The following is a 20273-nucleotide window of genomic DNA, read 5'->3' as shown; positions in this document are numbered from 1 at the left end:
CAGTTTTCAATAATATGGAATAATACATTAAACAATGAGAAATCTGAAAAAATATATAAAATACTGCGTTGCAGGCATTAGAAGAAAGACAATACAGGATTGTATTTTCTGAAAATGGGGAGAAACAAGATGAACCTGACTAATTCCTGATTTATGACTGGAATCAATTTTCAGTCTGCAGTGTAGGGAGGAGGAGCCTAACAGAGCCTGTCGATTGCACTGAGTTAAAATATATAAATCAGAGTCAGGGAGGCCAAGCCAACCAGAATAGAGGACAGAGTTTCACAGGAAGAGAGAACTCCAGAGATCTGCCAAGGGTTCCTATGATTTTCTAGCTAAGTACTGATCTGTATATGCACAAGAAAGAAGCACTTGAGGCTATGGAAGGAATCTTCATAAGTGAACAGGCAGATAATTTCTAGTGTTCCAACAGAGGTGGGAATAGTCTGTGTCCCTACAAAGCAGAACAGATAAAACCTCTAAAGCTACTGCCAAATCTTGAAAGCAGACCTCAGGGATCCAATTGCATCAAGATAACTTAACTACTTGCTAAAATAAATAAAAACTTTATTGAAAGAAATACAATAAAATGCAACAATTACAACATCAAACTCTAATGTATGCTGTCAAGTAAAAAGATCAGCACTTAAAGAAGCATGAAAATAGGACTCATAAGCAGCAGAAAAAGCAATCAGTAGAAACACATGAAGATGAAGAAGATGATGGAACTACCAAAGACAACAAAGATAGATTATAAACATGCTCTATATGCTCTAGAAGACTGAAAAAAAAATAAACAGTGTGAGTGATTGATTGCAGAAAAGACTCAAATGGAATTGGTAGGGATGAAAAATGTAGTAACTGAAATTAAAAAAAAAAAAACGCTGAGTGATAATAGCATGTAAGCTGATACAGAGACAAAGAGCAGCATACTTGAATTCGTAGCAATTGAAATTTTCCAAAATTTAGGTCAAAAATAAAAAGAACAGAAAATCAAATGGAACATCGGTGACCTATGAGACCATATTAAACAGTCTAATGTAGGCATAATTGAAATTCCTAGAGAGACATAGAGAACATATCCAAGAAGCTCAATAAACAAATATAGAATACATCTAAATAAGTCTACCTAAAGGCATGATGAAATTGCTGAAAACCAATGAGAGAGGGAGAGACTCATAAAGGAAACAAGGGGAAAAATACTCACTACATATAGAGAAGAATAAGAACAGCAGCTGACTTCTAAGAAAAACTGCAGGTCAGAAAAAAATAATATATTTTTAAATGCTGAAAAACAAAATGTATGTAAACTAAAATCCCTTACCCATCAAAATATATTTCAAAGTTAAAGGTAAAATGAACACTTTTTATTCACAAAAAGCTGAGAGATTTTGGCTTGGAGGGGTGGCTCACATCTGTAATTCCAGCACTTTGGGAGGCCCAAGAGGGTAGATCACGAGGTCAAGAGATGGAGACCACCCTGGCCAACATGGTGAAACCCCATCTCTACTAAAAATACAAAAAATTAGCTGGGCGTGGTGGTGTGTGACTGTAGTCCCAGCTACTCAGGAGACTGAGGCAGGAGAATTGCTACACTTAAAGAAATATTAAGAAAGTCTTTAAGGCAGAATAAAAGTTATGTAAGAAGGAAATAAAAATCTTCACAATGGAATAAAATTGGTAAAACTGGAAGTAAATGTGTAGATTTTTCTTATGTATTAATCTCTCTCAAAGATTATTAACTTTTTAAATTAAAAAACACTCAATATATTGTGGAACTTACAGAGTACGTAGAACTAAAGTGATAGCACAAAAATGGTAGGGTAGGGGAAAATGAAACTATATTGTGTGGGTTTCTTACATAATATGTGAAGTGGAACCATATTAAAGTTAGATTGCACTAAGTTAAAAACTTAGAATAACTACTAAGTGACAGAAATAGAGGAAATAATAAGACAATAGTAAAGATTAAATAGAAACATTAAACAATTTTAATTTATTCAAGAGATTAAGGTAGAAGACAAAACTGAGCAAACTGTATATTAGACAAATAGAAAAAAAAGGTATTGTGATGATTGATTTAAGCCAAATTATATCAAAAATCACCTTAAATGTAAAGTATCTAAGTAGCCAAATTAAAAAACAGAGATTGCTGGATTGGACAAAATAAAGACACTACTATGTGCTGTATAAGGAAATCCACCTTAAAAAGTGAAATATAGCTAAAGAAGTGCAATGTTAAGCATGAAAAAGATATATGACACAAACATTGAGCCAAAATAATTTAAAAGTTAAATGGCCATATTATTCTAAAGTAGACTTCAGAGCAAGGAATATTATTATAGGTAAATAGGCTAATTTCATAATGATACAAGGATTAATTTCTCAAGAGAACATGGTCATCCTAAAGCATAAGCATGTAAAATCCAGCTTAAAGTAGAGCAGGCTCAGATCGAGAAATGTAAAGAGAAATAGAAAAATCTCTTCCTTACATCTTATACAAAAATTAATTCAAGATGGATTAAAGACTTAAATGTTAGACCTAAAACCATAAAAACCCTGGAAGAAAACCTAGGCAATACCATTCAGGACATAGGCATGGGCAAGGACTTCATGTCTAAAACACCAAAAGCAATGGCAACAAAAGCCAAAATTGACAAATGGGATCTAATTAAACTAAAGAGCTTCCACACAGCAAAAGAAGCTACCATCAGAGTGAACAGGCAACCTACAGAATGGGAGAACATTTTTGCAATCTACTCGTCTGACAAAGGGCTAATATCCAGAATCTACAATGAACTCAAACAAATTTACAAGAAAAATACAACTCCATCAAAAAGTGGGTGAAGGACATGAACAGACACTTCTCAAAAGAAGACATTTATGCAGCCAAAAAGCACATGAAAAAATGCTCATCATCACTGGCCATCAGAGAAATGCAAATCAAAACCACAATGAGATACCATCTCACACCAGTTAGAATGGCAATCATTCAAACGTCAGGAAACAACAGGTGCTGGAGAGGATGTGGAGAAATAGGAACACTTTTACATTGTTGGTGGGACTGTAAACTAGTTCAACCATTGTGGAAGTCAGTGTGGCAATTCCTCAGGGATCTAGAACTGGAAATACCATTTGACCCTGCAATCCCATTACTGGGTATATACTCAAAGGATTATAAATCATGCTGCTATAAAGACACATGCACATGTATGTTTATTGTGGCACTATTCACAATAGCAAAGATTTGGAACCAAGTCAAATGTCCAACAATGATAGACTGGATTAAGCAAATGTGGCACATATACACCATGGAATACTATGCAGCCATAAAAAATGATGAGTTCATGTCCTTTGTCAGTACATGGATGAAGCTGGAAAGCATCATTCTCTGCAAACGATCGCAAGGACAAAAAACCAAACACCGCATGTTCTCACTCATAGGTGGGAATTGAACAATGAGAACACATGGACACAGGAAGGGGAACATCACACACTGGAGCCTGTTGTGGGGTGGGGGGTTGGGGAAGGGATAGCATTAGGAGATATACCTAATGTTAAATGATGAGCCAATGGGTGCAGCACACCAATATGGCACATGTATACATATGTAACTAAACTGCACGTTGTGCACAGGTACCCTAAAACTTAAAGTATAATAAAATAAAAAAGAAAAAAAAAGAAAAAAAGAAAAATCCTAAAAGCTGGAAATTTCAACATCAAACTCTTAAATAATTGGTAGAACAAGTGGACAGGAAGCTAGTAAAAATACACGAGACTTCAACATTATAACCAACTTGACCTAAGTGGCAATTATAAACATTCAATTAAAAACAGATGAACACATTCATCTAAATGTACATAAGCAACTCACCAAAGTAGACCATACACAAAGCCATAGACAAATTTCAATTGATTGAGATTTTGTATATTAAAATGTGTACGGTCTAATCTCAGCCCAAAGGCTTTTTAAGCTGATAAGCAACTTCAGCAAAGTGTGAAGATACAAAATCAATGTGCACGAATCACACGCATTCCTATATACTAACAACAGGCAAGCAAAGAGCCAAATCATAAATGAACTCCCATTCACAATTGCTATAAAGATAATAAAATACCTAAGTATACAGCTAACAAGGGAAATAAAGGACCTCTTCAAGGAATACTCCAAACCACTTCTCAAGCAAATCAGAGAGGACACAAACAAATGGAAAAACATTTCATGCTCATGGATAGGAAGAATCAATATTGTGAAAATGGCCATACTTTAGGTAGTATGGTCCAAAGCAATTTATAGATTCAATGCTATTTCCGTTAAACTACAATTGTCATTCTTCACAGAATTAGAAAAAAAAAACTATTTTAAAATTCATATGGCACCAAAAAAGAGCCCACATAGCCAAGACAATCCTGAGCAAAAAGAACAAAGCTGGAAACATCAAGCTACCTGACTTCAAACTATACTACAAGGCTACAGTAACCAAAACAGCATGATACTGGTACAAAAACAGATACACAGATCAATGGAACAGAATAGAGAATTCAGAAATAAGACCTCACATCTACAACTATCTGATCTTTGACAAACCTGACAAAAACAAGTGGTGCAGAAAGGATTCTGTATTTATAAATGGTGCTGGGAGAACTGGCTAGCCATAAGCAGAAAATTCCTCAAAGACCTGGAACCAGAAATACCATTTGACGCAGCAGTTCCATTACTGGGTATATACCCAAAGGAATATAAATCATTCTGTTATAAAGATAAATGCACATGTACTTTCATTGTAGCACTATTCTCAATAGCAAAGACACGAAATTAACTCAAATACTCATCAATGATAGACTGGATAAAGAAAATGTGGTACCTACACCATTGAATACTAGGCAGCCATAAAAAGGAACAAGATCGTGTCCCTTGCAGGTACATGGATGGAGCTGGAAGTCATTATCCTCAGCAAACTAATACAGGAACAGAAAACCAAATACCACATGTTCTCACTTATAAGTGGGAGCTGAACAATGAGAACACATGGACACAGAGAGGGGAACAACACACACTGGGGCCTGTTGAGGGAAGGTGGAGAGGGAGAGTATCAAGAAAAAGAGCTAATGCATGCTAGGCTTAATACCTAGGTGACAGGTTGATAGGTGCAGCAAACCACCATGGCACATGTTTTCCTATGTACCAAACGTGCATGTCCTGTGCATGTACCCAGAACTTAAAATAAAATAAAATAAAATAAATATAAAATTTTAAATTAAAAAATGCATATCGTCTGTTGTACTTTATACATCGTACTCTATTCAGTAAAACAAAGTATCTTCTCTGACCAAAATGCTACCAAATTGGCAATCAATTACAAAAAGATAATTGGAAAACAACAAATGTACAACGATTGTCAACTACACTCTTAAATATTTTCTGGGTGATATTAGCAATCATAAAGTAAATTAGAAAATATCTTGAACTAAAGGAGAATTAAAACATACATACACACATTTGTGGAATATAGCTAAAGCACCGATTAGATATAAAGTTATAAAGTACATACTTACATTGGAAGAAAAGGTAGAATAAAAGAATTAAGCATTAACCTTAAGAAAACAGTAAAATAAAAGAAAATAAGAACCAAAGTAGCTGGACAAAAGAAAATAATAATGTAGAGAACATAGATTATTGACAAAGAAACAACAACATGTGAGAAAATTAATGCAACTCAAATATGATTATTTAAAAAGATTAATATGTGAACTTCTACTCAGGCTGTTCAAGGAAAAAGTGAGAAATCACAAATTAGTTGTATCAAGAATGAAACAGAAATTATCACTACAGATTCTACAGAAAATAAAAGATAATGATTAACTCTTATGAACAATTTTCATGTCATACATTCAATAACTTAGGAGATAGGGAGAAACTCCTAGAAAGACAAAAACTATCATAGACATTTAAAGAACAAATGCATTGTCTGATAATCTTACATTTTTAAAAAAATATATTATATATAAAAACCTTTCCATGATGTAAATTCCAGGCCCAGAGGGTTTCAGTATTGAATTCTACCCAATTTGAAGAAAGAAATATTAATTCAAACTCTTTCAGAAAAGAGGAGCAACAACTTCCAAACTCACTTATTAGACTTTATAAATCCAGCATTAGCTTCATATCAAAAGCAGAAGAATATATAGTACAAGACAAAATGAAATAAGCAATATTATTTTAAAACTAGCAATTTTTAGTAAATTTTAATAATTTTTAGTAAATTAAACTGTATGTACAAGGAATGATAAATCATGATCAATTTGCAATCATTCCCAGAATACAAGATTTAGTAATCACAATAAAGACCATATTACCTCACTAATCATGTACACTTTCAATAAATGTACCAAACACATTTGACAAAATGAATATTCATTCATAATAACATGCTCAGAAACTAAAAGTAGCAGAAACTTTATTAATTTGACAAAAAGCATATATGAAATGCTGATAGCTTACTATATTTAATGGTGAAATACTGAATACTTTCTCCCTAAAATCAGGAATAAAGTAGTCAGCTTTATATTTACAGGTTTTATTTAGCATGATACTGGTGGAATAACCAGTGCAGTAGAGTCAGAAAAAGAAAGAAAAACCATCACATTGGAAAGCAAGAAATAAAACTGCCTTTACTGGTAGATGGTGTGATTATCTCTGTAGAAAGTTCTACTAAATCTACAAAAAAGGTATTCAACTAATAAGTGAGTTTAGCAGGACAGCAGTACATGAAATCCATATACAATAATCAGATGTATTTCTATGTATTAGCAATAAATGATAAGATATTTATACTTAAATATCCAGTTTACAATGCATTTACAATCATATCAAAACATACAAAATTTAGAAATAAGATTAAGCAAATAAGTGCACATTTCATATAATAGAAACAACAATATTTGTTTCAATTATTTAAAAGTCTGAAATAAATTGAGATGTTCCATGTTCACGGATTGTAGAACTTTATATTTTCAAGATGTCAATCTTCCCTTAGAAGGTCTGTAAATTCAGTATAATTCTACTCAAAATGCCAGCAAGCTTTTAAAAAATAACATGATGTTTAATTTTTATGAAAAAGTAAAGGACCTAGAGTAGCTGAATTGAAAAAAACAAAAACAAGTTTAGACGGCATTTATTTATTTATTTATTTATTTATTATTAACAAATTGCAAGTCTTCATTAAACAAAGCAGTATGGTCCAGGCAAGGAGTATAGAATTAGATCTTCCCAGACAGGGTAAAGATTGTGTTGTTTCGTTTGAGTTTTTTTTTTTTTAACAAAAGTGTCAACACCATTCAATTTGGAACACAATAATATTTCAACAAATAGTGATGGAAAAAAATTGGATGTCCATACGTATAATAATGAACCTCAACCCTTACATTACAACATATGCTAAATGTAACTGGAAATACATCATTAACTTATGTTTAAGACATAAAACTATAAATATTTAGAAGAAAACATGAGAAAAAATCTTTGGAATAATGGATTAAGCAAAGGTTTCTTAAATAAGAAAAAAAATCCCAAAACACAAAAGTTAAAAAAAAAAAAAGACGAACTAGACTTCATTAAATTTAGATACTTTTTACATTCAAAAGACTCAGCTTAGAAAATACATTTTGTTTGGCTATTCATTTTGGTTTCCTTTTTAATTATTTTAGAGACAGCATGGCTGTTCATATTTTTCCATCTCACAAATCTTCTCTTCTCTGCTAAATACCCCCCACCCATTTTCATAACTTCAAGTTATCTGCTGTTTCTCTAGATCAAGGATTGGCAAACATTATTTTTTTCTGTAAGGGTCCAAATGTAAATATTTTACACTTTGTGAGTCATATAGTATTGTCACTACTACTCAACTCTACCACTGTAGCACAAAAATGTCCTTAGACTATAGGTAAATGAATAAGCATGACTGCACTTCAATACAACTTTGTTTACAAAAACAGACAGCTGGTTAGATTTGACCAAGAGCTGTAGTTTGACAATCCTGCTCAAAACCAGTATTATCCTGTAGAAATATAATATGAGCCATAAACGCAAGTTACATAGTCATTTGAAGTCTCCTATTTGCCACTTAGAAAGTTTTAAAATGACATTAATTTTAATAATACATTTTATCTGACGCAAATATAAAAATGTTATTTTACATTTAATCAATGTAAAACTTTGTTAAAGATATTTTACGTTCTTGGTTCCATCCTGATGTTCAAGTTCCATTGTATATTTTTCACTATAGCACATCTCAATTCAGACTAGACAGATTTCAAATGCTTAGTAGCCACATGCAGATAATGACTACTGGACAGCACAGCTGTCAGTATTTGAGCTTGCCACCAAACAGAAATGCTAAGCTTCCTGAAAGAATCTGTAGACATTCCAAAGGAGAGTTCAGGTAAATGTATTACCTTATTACTGGTTCTTGTTTGTTTTTCCCCTAAGATTATCATATTGCAGCACAAATGAAGAATAAACCATTAGGTTTTATTGGTGTTTGTTTGACTGTGCTAACATTCTAGATTCAATGTTAGTCTTTGTGTTAAACAACTTTTATGCCACTGATTTATGGTCTGATTTTCTGCTAACAGATACTTTTATCAGGGTAAATCCTCTTCTTTCGTTTCTTTCTATATCTTGAAATTGGAGTTACATATATAGTACATTGTGATACAGTATTTTGGGAAAATGCACAGAGATCATGGTGCTCAAACTGAAAATAAGACAGTGATGGGGTACTGATTTTTAAAATGTAAGTGAGATAATATATTTGGCTAGAGCAGTTATATTTAGTTTTATGTAGAGTAGCAACACAAAATAGAAATAATTTGAAGTCATGTTTTTTCTAATTAGGGGTTGTGACAGCTTTATTACTTTCAGTTTGAGGCATTTCAAACTCAACTTTATAAGAGTGACAAGAAGTCTTAAATAGCCTCTATGGAAAAAGGTTAATGAAACCATCTGTATGGGGCAGGGGAAGTTGAAGGTAAATTAAATTGTATTCAAGAGTATTGTATTGGTGGGGTGGAGTGGGGCATGGATTGCCCTCTATTTTCACTAAGGATAGAACTTAAGAAAATTAGCTTCATCTGTAATAGAAGGAATTTAGCCTAGATATTACAAAGAAACATTCTTAACATGAGGGTTGCCGAAAAAAATGCTACCATAGGAGTTCTTGGTATTTATTTTCTCAAAAATGTAAGTTTTCAATGAAAGTGTAAACATAATAGTTTGGGAGAATTACTGAGATATAACTTTTCCCTAAAGTACAAGGGAATAATAGAGAAACAGTAGTGGTTCTTTCGTTCCTTTAATTTTCTGTTCACTTTGAGATATAAGCATTAGCTTCTAATGTAAAAAAAAAAAAAAAAGCAGTCAAAGAGATGCGCTAGAAGAGCTAAGGACACTGCACTGTGGTGTGTGGAGCATGCCCTCTTGGTCAAGTGCAGGGCCTGAGACTGTCTCCATGTTCTTAAGAGCTGCTTTGCATGCCACAGATCAAAAAGGAAGGCAAAATCAAATTCAGAAAGTTAGACTGATTAAAAGAAAAACTTGTTTTATTATGATCTTTTAATATATGCACTTGTGATGGAAAACTGTTAAAATCTACATTTTCTCTGCCTACAATTTTTAATTTTTTAAATAAATATTATAATTTTCAGGCTGTTATATATATATATATTAATAACAAATAGCAAGAATCACCCCAAAAATCTCAATTTTTCAATTCTTTTTTTTGTTTTTACAATGAAAGAATGGATAGTTTGTTTTCAGCTTTCAAGAAAATTTTATTTTGAATCTGGGTATCAGCTTTTTTTTATTCAACAAGTTAATAAACCCTTTTATTCGCTAATTATTTTATCTTTCTTCATATGATTTTTTTATTTTTCTACAAATATTATGAGTGACCAACTTTTAACTTTAAGTAAGCTAACATTATTTATCTTTTGTGGGAAGCTGTAGAAAATATAGGTGGTGACAGCCATGTAGCTACCTTTGGTAACTGGGATTGGGTGTGAGGGTACATGGCTTACGAGACTGTGGAGGTGGGGTTAAGTCAGTATAACTGATTTGGATATATTCTTGGTTAGTCTGCTCTTCCTTCAACCTAATTATACTCCTCAACTTCAGAATTATTGCTTGAATGATATATTGTGATGTATTAATTATACTTCATACTAGTGTTATAAGTGGATTGCATGCCACAATTACAGTACTGGAATATTCTGGGTTGTCTTAGTATTTAATTTTACCAGTGGGTTTTAAACCTTCTGGTGTGTCCTTTTTGTACATTTCTTTTTATTCTTTCAGATTGAAGAACTCCCTTTAGCATTTCTTGTAAGTTGGATCTGGTAATGGTGAATTCCCTTTCCTTCATAGTTGAAAGATAGCTTTGGTGGATAAAGTATTTTTGAATGGCAATTTTTTTTTCCTTCAGCACTTTGAAAATGTCATTCCTTTTCCTCTTGGCATTTGTTGAGAAGTGTGGTGCATGGTGTGCACTGAGAAGCCTGTTGCCAGATGAATTGGAATTCCTTTATAGGTCATTTTCTTCTTTTCTCTTGCTGCTTCTAGGATCTGCTCTTTGTTCTTGCCCTTTGAGAGTTTGATTATTATATGCCTTGGGGTAGTCTTATTTGGGTCATTTCTGTTTGGTGTTCTCTAACCTTCCTGTTCCTAGTATCTTTTTCAAGTTTTGGAAAGTTTTCTGTTATTATTTCTTTAAATAAGCTTTCTACCCTTGCTCCTCTTCAACTCTCTTGAATGCCAATAATTCTTATGTTTGGTCTCTTCAGGTAATTATAAGTGATCTTTATGTTTCTTCATTTTTTTCTCTATTGACTGTATAATTTCAAATAGACTATCTTTAAGATCATCAATATTTTCCTCTGCTTAATATAGTCTGCTTTTGAGAGCCTCTAATGAATTTTTCAGTTCAACAAATATATTTCTTAGTTCTAAAATTTGTTTGTTTTTATTATTTCAATCTCTTTGTTAAATTTCTCTAATAAATTTTTAAATTGCCTTTGCTTGTTATCTTAGAGATCACTGTTTCCTTTAAACTGCTATTTTGAATTATTGGTCAAGGCGCTCACATATTGCTGACTCATTGTGGTCAACCACTGGTTCCTCACTTTGTCTGTTTGGGGATGTTAGGTTTCCTGTTTGCTCTTGTTTCTTGTGAATGTTGTCTGTCTTTGCATTGAATAATTACTTTTGTATTGCAGTTTTCTCTGTCTGGCTTTTTAAAAATGTTTATATTTGCTGAGAGATTCTTCATAATTTACCTTCTTAATTTCTTATATATTTTTTTCTCTAGGTCACTGCCTCCTTTTCAGTACAAGATGGCACCAAAAGCCCAGGTTTATCTCTGCTTTAGCAAACAATCAAAGAAGAAGGGATGGGGGAGTTCCCAAAGAGGTTATCCCAGGAGGATGGAAGGGCTGGCTAGGAGTTTATGACTCTGGAATCCGTGTAATTTACCTCCTACAGCATGGTGATGCTGAACACCCACAATGATCGGATGTCTATCTTGGCTGAGTTACGGAACAGAGTTTTCAAGGCTGGGGATAATAGTTTCACTTCTCCCCTTTGTCTCTAACTGTTATCAGGCATATGTCCTCATTCCTGTACTCGCAATGCTTCTCATGGATGAGGCATGGACAGATCTGCCAAAAAACCCAAGATGGTGGGGAAGCTGGTTGTCCACCTCGATCTCACTTTTTCCAGTGCAGAAACCATGAGTCAGGGTAATTTTTCCATGTGCTTGGTGCTGGGCCAGCTGCAGGGAGAAGTATTGTGAATACAAAAATACAATTCTCTTTAATATGCTCAAAGTATTTTGTTGTTGTTGTCCTTCTCTGTAGTCCCAGGAACTGATTCATCCTCATATTTGAGCCCTGGGATATTGCTGTTGAAAATTTTTATGCTATATATTTGGTTTTAGTTTTCTGTAGATGGTGAGTGAAGTCAGCCTACACTTTTTTTATGCTGCCATTTTGGAACCAGAAGTCAGGATTATACTTCATAATATCTACTTTCAGAAAGCATAAAAACAGCAAAAGTCACTGACCTAAATGATCTTACTCTCATTCCGTCAGCTTGAAATTGTAGCCAATTTGTCCCCATCACTAAAAATTTCCTTTGACAACGGGTTTTCCCTCTACCATTCTATAGACATTTAGAATTCCTTCATGATACCACCCAGGCTTAAAATATGTAAAATGTATATATGTATAATTCCTACTTAACTCATTGCGTTTGAGTTTCTAACAATCCTCATCTTGATCGTTTGTCAGCTTTTCATAGGATTCACCCTTTCTGGATCTCCATGGCATCATTTGCTCCTAAACTATATTCTTTCTCTCCAACTACATTATTTCATTCATTTTTACAGGATCCTTTAATCACTGCATGCTCGTCAAGTGCTTCTCCTTTTACTACTCTGAGCATAAAACAATTTTGTTCATGCTGAGTCTCCAATTACCACATGTGGTTGATGGCTTTCATATCTGTATCACCCACTCACCAATATTTATTATTTCCTAATTCATATAAGCTATTGCTTGTAGGCTCTTCATATTTAATAGCCAATCTTTGCCTGAGCCCAATACCTGGGAATTATACTCTAATCTCATATTCATTAGTCACATCTAAATAATACCAGTCATCAGCAGTATTCTAACTCCCTGGTGTCTCTTAGACCACCGAAAAAAATTCGTGCATCATTGAAAAAGGATGGAAGGTGGAAAACGCCTTATTAAGGAATAGACCTATGTCCACTTTAGGCTAATCTTATTATCCACAGTGACTCATATGTTCTCACAAAGAATATTTAGGCTTCCACAAAGACAAAATAGTAATCAAAATCACAAAACTTTGTATTACAGAAATTACAAATTTTACGTACGTTTCCCTGTACCTAACATTGCCAAGGAGACACTTTATTATTCTGCAATGTTTCCCTGAAAATATCAAGTACTCTCGTGTCTCCAAGTTCTTGCAAACAATGTTTCTTTTGCCTAGAAGGCTCATAATCATTTTTTATTCTCCTCGAAAAACTCCTACTCACCCTCCAAGTCTTGATTTTTTAAGATTTTTGAATAATTTCTCTAGCCCTTCTTGTCTGTCTCTTTATCTATGTACCCAATAAACTTGTAAACCGCTGCAAATACCTGGCCTTAAGCCTGAGAGCAACAGTCATTGGAGAGTTTGCAACAGGAAAATGAGTGATCAGATTTCACAGTATCCACACTGAATTTTATGTGGAAAATATATTAGTAGAAATAAGGCTGAGCCTGGAAACATTGTTTTGGAGGCTGTCACAATAAATTGAGAGACGATGGTGATTTAAATGAAAAAAGTGGCTAGATTGAAGAGAAGTTTAAAAGCAGACATTCCATTTCATGGGACTTAAGTGAACATCAGGGGTAGGTAATAAAAAGAATCAAAATAAATATAGACTTCCAACTTAATACTCTGCACAGCCCATGTTTTTAGAATAAACATATAAATTCACAGTGAAACCATTCATGTTGGAATTGGCTCATTCTGCATTCACTGAGGAGTCCACAGATGGGTATCTCAGTGTCTTTTTACAGAATGGCTCACCTGCTGTTCCTCAGAACTTTCAGTACAACAGTACTTTATCTTTGGAGAAATAGTGCTTCTGGCAGTCCTGACATGAAAAGACCCTGAAAGCTTATCACCATCTTAGAATATTTCCTACTGTCAACAACAAATTTGTATATTGTCTCCTATTGAGATAACACCTCACTGCCCAAAGGAAGATATTTTTGTACAATTATGGGATAATAGGTGTTAAGAATTGACAAACTACCTTTGGCTGTATTGTTGTTGTTATCAATAATGCCATTACTTTTAATATTACATGATATATAGCTTTTAAGACCCTCCATAAGAACTAGAATCTTTTCTGGAAAGGAAATAGGCAAGTTTCTGATGTTTTGGACAGTATTTTCTTTCTCCCCGACTCTCAGCATTGTTACTTTAATAATTAAATTTTCAAAAACCTAAATACAGGCTTACCTCCTTTTATTGCTCTTTGCTTTACTACACTTTGCAGATATTGCATTTTTTGATGAATTGAGGGTTGTGGCAACCCTCAGTGTGTCCAGATGTGTCCAGCACATCTACTGGCACCACTTTTCCAATAGCATGTGCTCACTCTAGTTATCAGTGTCACATTTTGGTAATTCTCACAACATTTTAAACTTTTTATTAGTATGTCTTTTATGGTGATCTGTGACCAGTGATCGTTGACGTAACTACGGTAATTGTTTTAGGCACCATGTAAGATGGTGAACTTGATTGACAGATGCAATCTGTCAGGCCCATATAAGATGGTGAACTTGATTGACAGATGCATGTGTTCTGACTGCTCCACCTACTGACTGTTTGCCCATCTGTCTCCCTCTCCTCAGGCCTTCCTATTCCCTGACACACAACAATATTGAAATGAGGTCAGTTGATAACCCTACATTTGTCTCTAAGTGTTCAAGTTAAAGGAAGAGTACCACATCTGTTACTTTAAATAAAAACCTAGAAATCATTATGCTTAATGAGGAAGGCATGTTGAAAGCTGAGATAGGCTGAGAGCTAGGCCTCTTGGACCAAAGAGTTAACTAAGTTGTGAATGCAAAGGGGGAGGTCTTGCATGAAATTTAAAGTGCGATTCCAGTGAACACATGAATGATTAGAAAGCAAAAAGCCTTATTGCTGCTATGGATAACATTTTGGTGGTCTAGATAGAAGATAAACCAGACACAAAATTCCCTTAAGCCAAAGCCTATCTCAGAGCAAGGCTCTAACTCTCTTCAATTCTACAAGGCCAAGAAAGGTGAGAAAGCTGCAGAATTAAAGTTTTAAGTGAGCTGAAGTTGGTTCATAATGTATAAGGAAAGAAGTAATCTCCACAACACAAAGGTGCAAGGTGAAGCAGCAAGTGCTGGTATAGAACTGCAGCAAGTTATCCAGAAGATGGAGCTAAGATCATCGATGAAGGTAGCAACACTAAACAACAGATTTTCCATGTAGATGAAGCAGTCTTTTATTGGAAGAAGATGCCATCTAGGACTTTCATAGCTAGAGAAGGCAATACCTGACTTCAAAGTTTCAAAGAACAGTCTGATTATCTTGTTAGGAGCTAATGCAGCTGGCGACCTGAGGTTGATGCCAATGCTCATTTATCATTCTGAAAATCCTAGGACTTTTAAGCATCATTCTAAAGCTACTCTGCTTGTGTTCTATAAATAGAATGACAAACATCACACCTGTTTACAGCATTCTCAGAAAAAAATATATTTATTTTAAAATATTACTGCTCACTGAAAATTCCCTTGGTTGTCCAAGAACTCTGATTGACATGTATAAGGAGATTAATGCTTTTTCATATTTGTTGACATAGTATCCATTTGCAGCCACGGATCAAGGAGTAATTTTGACTTTCAAGTCTTATTATTTAAGAAATATATTTTGTAAGATGATATCTGCCAGAGATACTGATGGATATGGGTAAAGTTAATTGAATACCCTCTGGAAAAAAATTCACCATCCTGGATGCAAATGGAGGATTCAAGACTTCAGTGGAGGTAATAACTGCAGATGCGGTGGAAATAGCAAGAGAACTGGAAATAGAAGTGAAGCCTCAAGATGCCACTGAATTGCTGCAATCTCAAGATAAAACTTTAATAAATGAGAAATTGCTTTTTCTCGACAAGCAAAGAAAGTGTGTTATTATATGGAATCTAATCCTGGTGAAGATGCTATAAATGTTAGTGAAATGACAACAAAGGAGTTACAATATGACATGAACTTAGTTGATAAAACAGTGGCAGGGTTTGAAAGAGTTGATTCCAATTTTGAAAGAATTTATTCTGTGGATAAAATGCTATCAAACAGCATCACATGCTTTAGAGAAATCTTTTATGAAAGCAAGAGTCAACTAGTACAGCAAACTTCGTTGTTGTGTTATTTAAAGAAATTGCGACAGCCACCTCAACCTTCAGCAACTGCCACTCTGATCAGTCAAAAGCCATCAACATTGAAGCAACACCCTCCTCCAGCAAAAAGTTTAGTCTCATTGGAGGCCCACATGATTATTAGCATTTTTTAACATTAAAGTCTTTTTAAACTAAGGCCTACATATTGTTTCAGACATAATGCTATTGCACTTAATAAGCTACAGTATAGTGTAAACATAACTTTCATATGCATTGGCAAACCAAAGAAAATGCCTGTGAGCCACTTAATTTACTTCATTGCAATGATCTGGAACTCAACTAGCAGTTGTCTCCAAGGTACGCCCATACTTGAAGATTAATTTTAAAAACTACTATCTTTTCACCACCCAGTAGGAATAAATGCTCATTTTTCATCAAAATCTCTAAGTCAAGCAACATACTATGAATAATAAAGTTGGTACACCAATTGCTTTCCTTCCATCCTATTTCTATTTTTTTTCTTCCTAAAGGTAAACACTCTTAGAGATTTTTTGAGCATTCTTTCCTTTTACCATATGAGAATTTGCATTTAGATCTGCCAAGTGTCTGAGAGCTTCATACTCTGAGACTCCCTCTGATGAACTTCATGCAATGTGTTTCTCAGAATGAACAGGATAAGGAGTACCCAGCTTACCCATCCATGAAAGCATGGCACTTCACAGGCACAAAGGTCAACACTTCTTGGGCCAGGATGTCTTCCTTTACTGTTTATCCCCTAATCTGCTTGCTGCCCAATTTCCTGGTTTGGAGTAGGAGTAAAACAAACCGAAACTGGTTCGCACTGACTCTGAGATGTAACCATTAGGGTCCCGGCATAAGATGTCAGTGTTTCCTCAGTTACATTCCGCACTGAGCAGTATCTCAGCCTTTATTTCTGTCCTTGGGCCTCCTGAGCCTGCTAAAAGTAAGCCCTTGGCCTATCTCCACCCCGCAAAAACACGACCTTCAGTGCCCTGCTGACCTTCTGTGCTCTCTACCATGAGTACACAAACATCATGGCCTTTCCCCTCCTTATTTTATCTGGCAGTTTTAGTTGTTGTCAGTGGCAGTGTTGGTGCAAAATACCTATAATGCCATTACCAGAAGGAGTAAGTCTGTAATTTCCCTCACCTTCAAGGTGTCCTACACATTGCACAGGTAAGTAATTATAAAGAGTGGTGAGGGAAGAAAATCAGGGCTCTGTAATAATAATAATTGTGTTGATGGAAGTGACCTGGCTGATGTAATAGCAAAAGTGGTGGCAATTTATCTTTACCAGGGAATACTTTTTAAAAAGTTCTTTCTAGTAAAAGTCTCCTCTGGCATGTCCAACATCACAGTTCAGAAAATATTCCCTGGACAATCTTACATCATGTTTACACCTGTATTTGAGTTCTCTAGAGGGACAGAAATAATGGAATATATATATATATACATATATATATACACACATATATATATACACATATACATATATAATTATTATTTCATTGCATATTATATATAATTCATATATATAATAATTCATATATATATATATATATGCAGGCTGAGGAGGCCTAGCCTCCCGGCCTACATCTTTCTCCTATGCTGGATGCTTCCTGCCCTAGAACATCAGACTCCAAGTTCTTCAGTTTTGGAACTCAGACTGGCTCGGCCAGTCTCTCTTTTCACATTTTTCTACCTGCTTATATTCTAGCAGAGCTAGCAGCTGATTAGATTGTGCCCACCCACATTAAGGGTAGGTCTGCCTTTCCCAGCCCACTGACTCAAATGTTAATCTCCTTTGGCAACACGCCCACAGACACATGCAGGATCAATACTTGGTAACCTACAATCCAATCAAGTTGACACTCAGTATTAACCATCACAACATCAGATTATATTTGGTATTTCGAAGGCAGCTGCCTGTGAGACAAAAACATTTTTTCTCACCTCATTTAGTAGCCCAACATACAGCACATCGAATTGAAGTGGAATGACTCAGAAATAGACAAACTTAATTGGTGTGCTCTGACGGGTTCTACTTTGACTTTGCATAATTTGCACAGCAGCCCTGTTTGTCAAGTCTATCATGAAGACTAGTTCAAACAGACAAAAAGAGACTGGAATCAAGACGGTCAACTAGACACAGGTAGTATATCCCTCCTCCGGGAGAAGAGCCAGAATAGTATGTAGACGCTCACATTTCAAACAGATTAACAAGAAACAAATGCTTGGATTCTGCAGAGAAGATATGGAAGTGCCAGAATTAAAGAGAGGGTGCAGAGCAGCTTGCCCAGCTGGGAACTTGCTGAGAGCCGAACGCAGCTTTCGGATGCAGGAAAGCAGTAAGAGAGAAATCCCAGAGCTCTGAAGTGGGCCTTAATGATTTTGGCTATGGGAGAAACCCTTGATGACTAGAGCCTCATGTCTGACATAAGGAGCTGTCTAAGGTTTTCACAGAGTGTTGGTCCAGTAAGGGAATCAACAAAGAATCCTACAGTCACCGAAGCCTGGAGCAGCCACAGCTGGGAGACATTTTGAGAGCCCAAATACCAGGAATCTACAGATCCAGCTGCAGCTGCTGCCCTGCTGGAGGGAGGAAGAGGAGAGAATGGGTGCACCCATGCAACCCTGGATGAGTACTTACTACAGTGCTATGCGCTGCTGTTGAGACTGAGATGGGAGTGGATTGCGCACCCTACAGTTTCTTGCCCACACTGCTTGCCTGGGTGGTGCCCCATCCTTTATGGCCCCAGGCCAAGGTGCTATTTTGAGAGTTTAATTCTAGGCTGAGCTCCACACTTGGCCTGAGTTTGGGCTGATATGACTGTAGCCACTGCCCAGCCAAGAGCCCACAGAAAAATTAGGCCATCCCATGTATACTTAGGAAATACCCTCTTCCCCGCAACAGGCTGCTGTGAGATTGAGACCCAATCAAAGTCCACTCTTCATAGCTTCTTGCTATGAAGAAGACACACTACTTGCTGAAGTGATGCTCCACCCTCCTGGGTTGCAGGCCTAAGGTATCATTTTGAAAGTTTAATGCTGAGCTGTATGTCATACTCTGCCTGAGCTTGGGCTGAAATGGCTACAGCTGCTGCCCAGCCAAGGAGAGGCAGGGAAGCCAGGCTCTCCTACACCTACCTAGGACAATACCCAGTGCCCTGCTAGGGGCTGCTGTGAGACTGAGACTCGAGTGGACTGCACTCTTCACAGCTTGTTGCTCACATTGCTTGCCTGAGAGGGGTTCCACCCTCTCCGGTTACAAGCCCACAGCTGGCAAGGCACCATTTTGAGAGTTTAGAAACATTGCTAACCTGGTGACCACAGCTGGCATTGCAGTCTTAGGCCATAGATTCAGGTGCTTACTCTGGGACAGGGGAAAGGCCCCCACAGCCAGAACTGAGTGTCAAGTGTGGAAAGTGCCCCAGTAGTAGGCAGTGGGATTGGGATCTCTCCCATCTCAGTACTAGAGTGGAAGGAGAGTTCCTGATGCTGAGGTTTATTCCAGGCAGTAAGACATGCAGCCAGGGACAGCTTTATGCACCCAAGCCTTCTCCTTTGATCAATTAGAGGACAGTACCACACCAGCTATGAGGAGTGGGAGGCAAACCCTACTCTGTTGGAGACATAACTCTTGGAACAGACCACCCTTAAGGGGGGCAGGAGTAAAACGTGTCAAAGCCCACCTCAGGTCAAAGGAAATGCAAGCACAGCACCAGCAGCTAAAGACAGCACCACCAAAGCCCAGTTATAACTGTGGAGTAGGAGTCACTTCTGACCCCCACAAATTCCCTCATAGTGCACTGTCGCAGATTCAGCTGCAACTCCTCTTGTCAGGGCCCAGGAAACATGGGGTGAAAGAGTTCCCTTTTGGGCTTCTCCAGTGGCTCCACCCTGAAAGAGGGCAAATGCTTTCTGAGGGAGGGCGCTTTTTATGCTTCTTCATTGCCTCCACACCCACCCCTACCTGTTGGCTCTTACTGCGAAGCGCTGTCTACCGCAGTGCAGCCTGAATTACACAAACAAGCAAATTACATTGCTGCAACAGGTGATGTCTGAGAATGCCACTGCACAAGTCTAACTGCAACCGTGGAATCCACACAGAACCTAAGCACCCTGCAAGCACTGAGAAATGAAGCTAATCAATCGTATACAATATATACCACTGTCATATGCCCAAGAAAAAAAGCAAAAAAATCAAGAAGCCCCATCCAAACAATAATGAATTTTTAAAAACCGGT

The sequence above is a fragment of the Nomascus leucogenys genome, chromosome 16, assembly GCF_006542625.1.
Source record: "Nomascus leucogenys isolate Asia chromosome 16, Asia_NLE_v1, whole genome shotgun sequence".
Classification (NCBI taxonomy): Eukaryota; Metazoa; Chordata; class Mammalia; order Primates; family Hylobatidae; genus Nomascus; species Nomascus leucogenys.
This window is presented reverse-complemented; position numbering follows the sequence as displayed.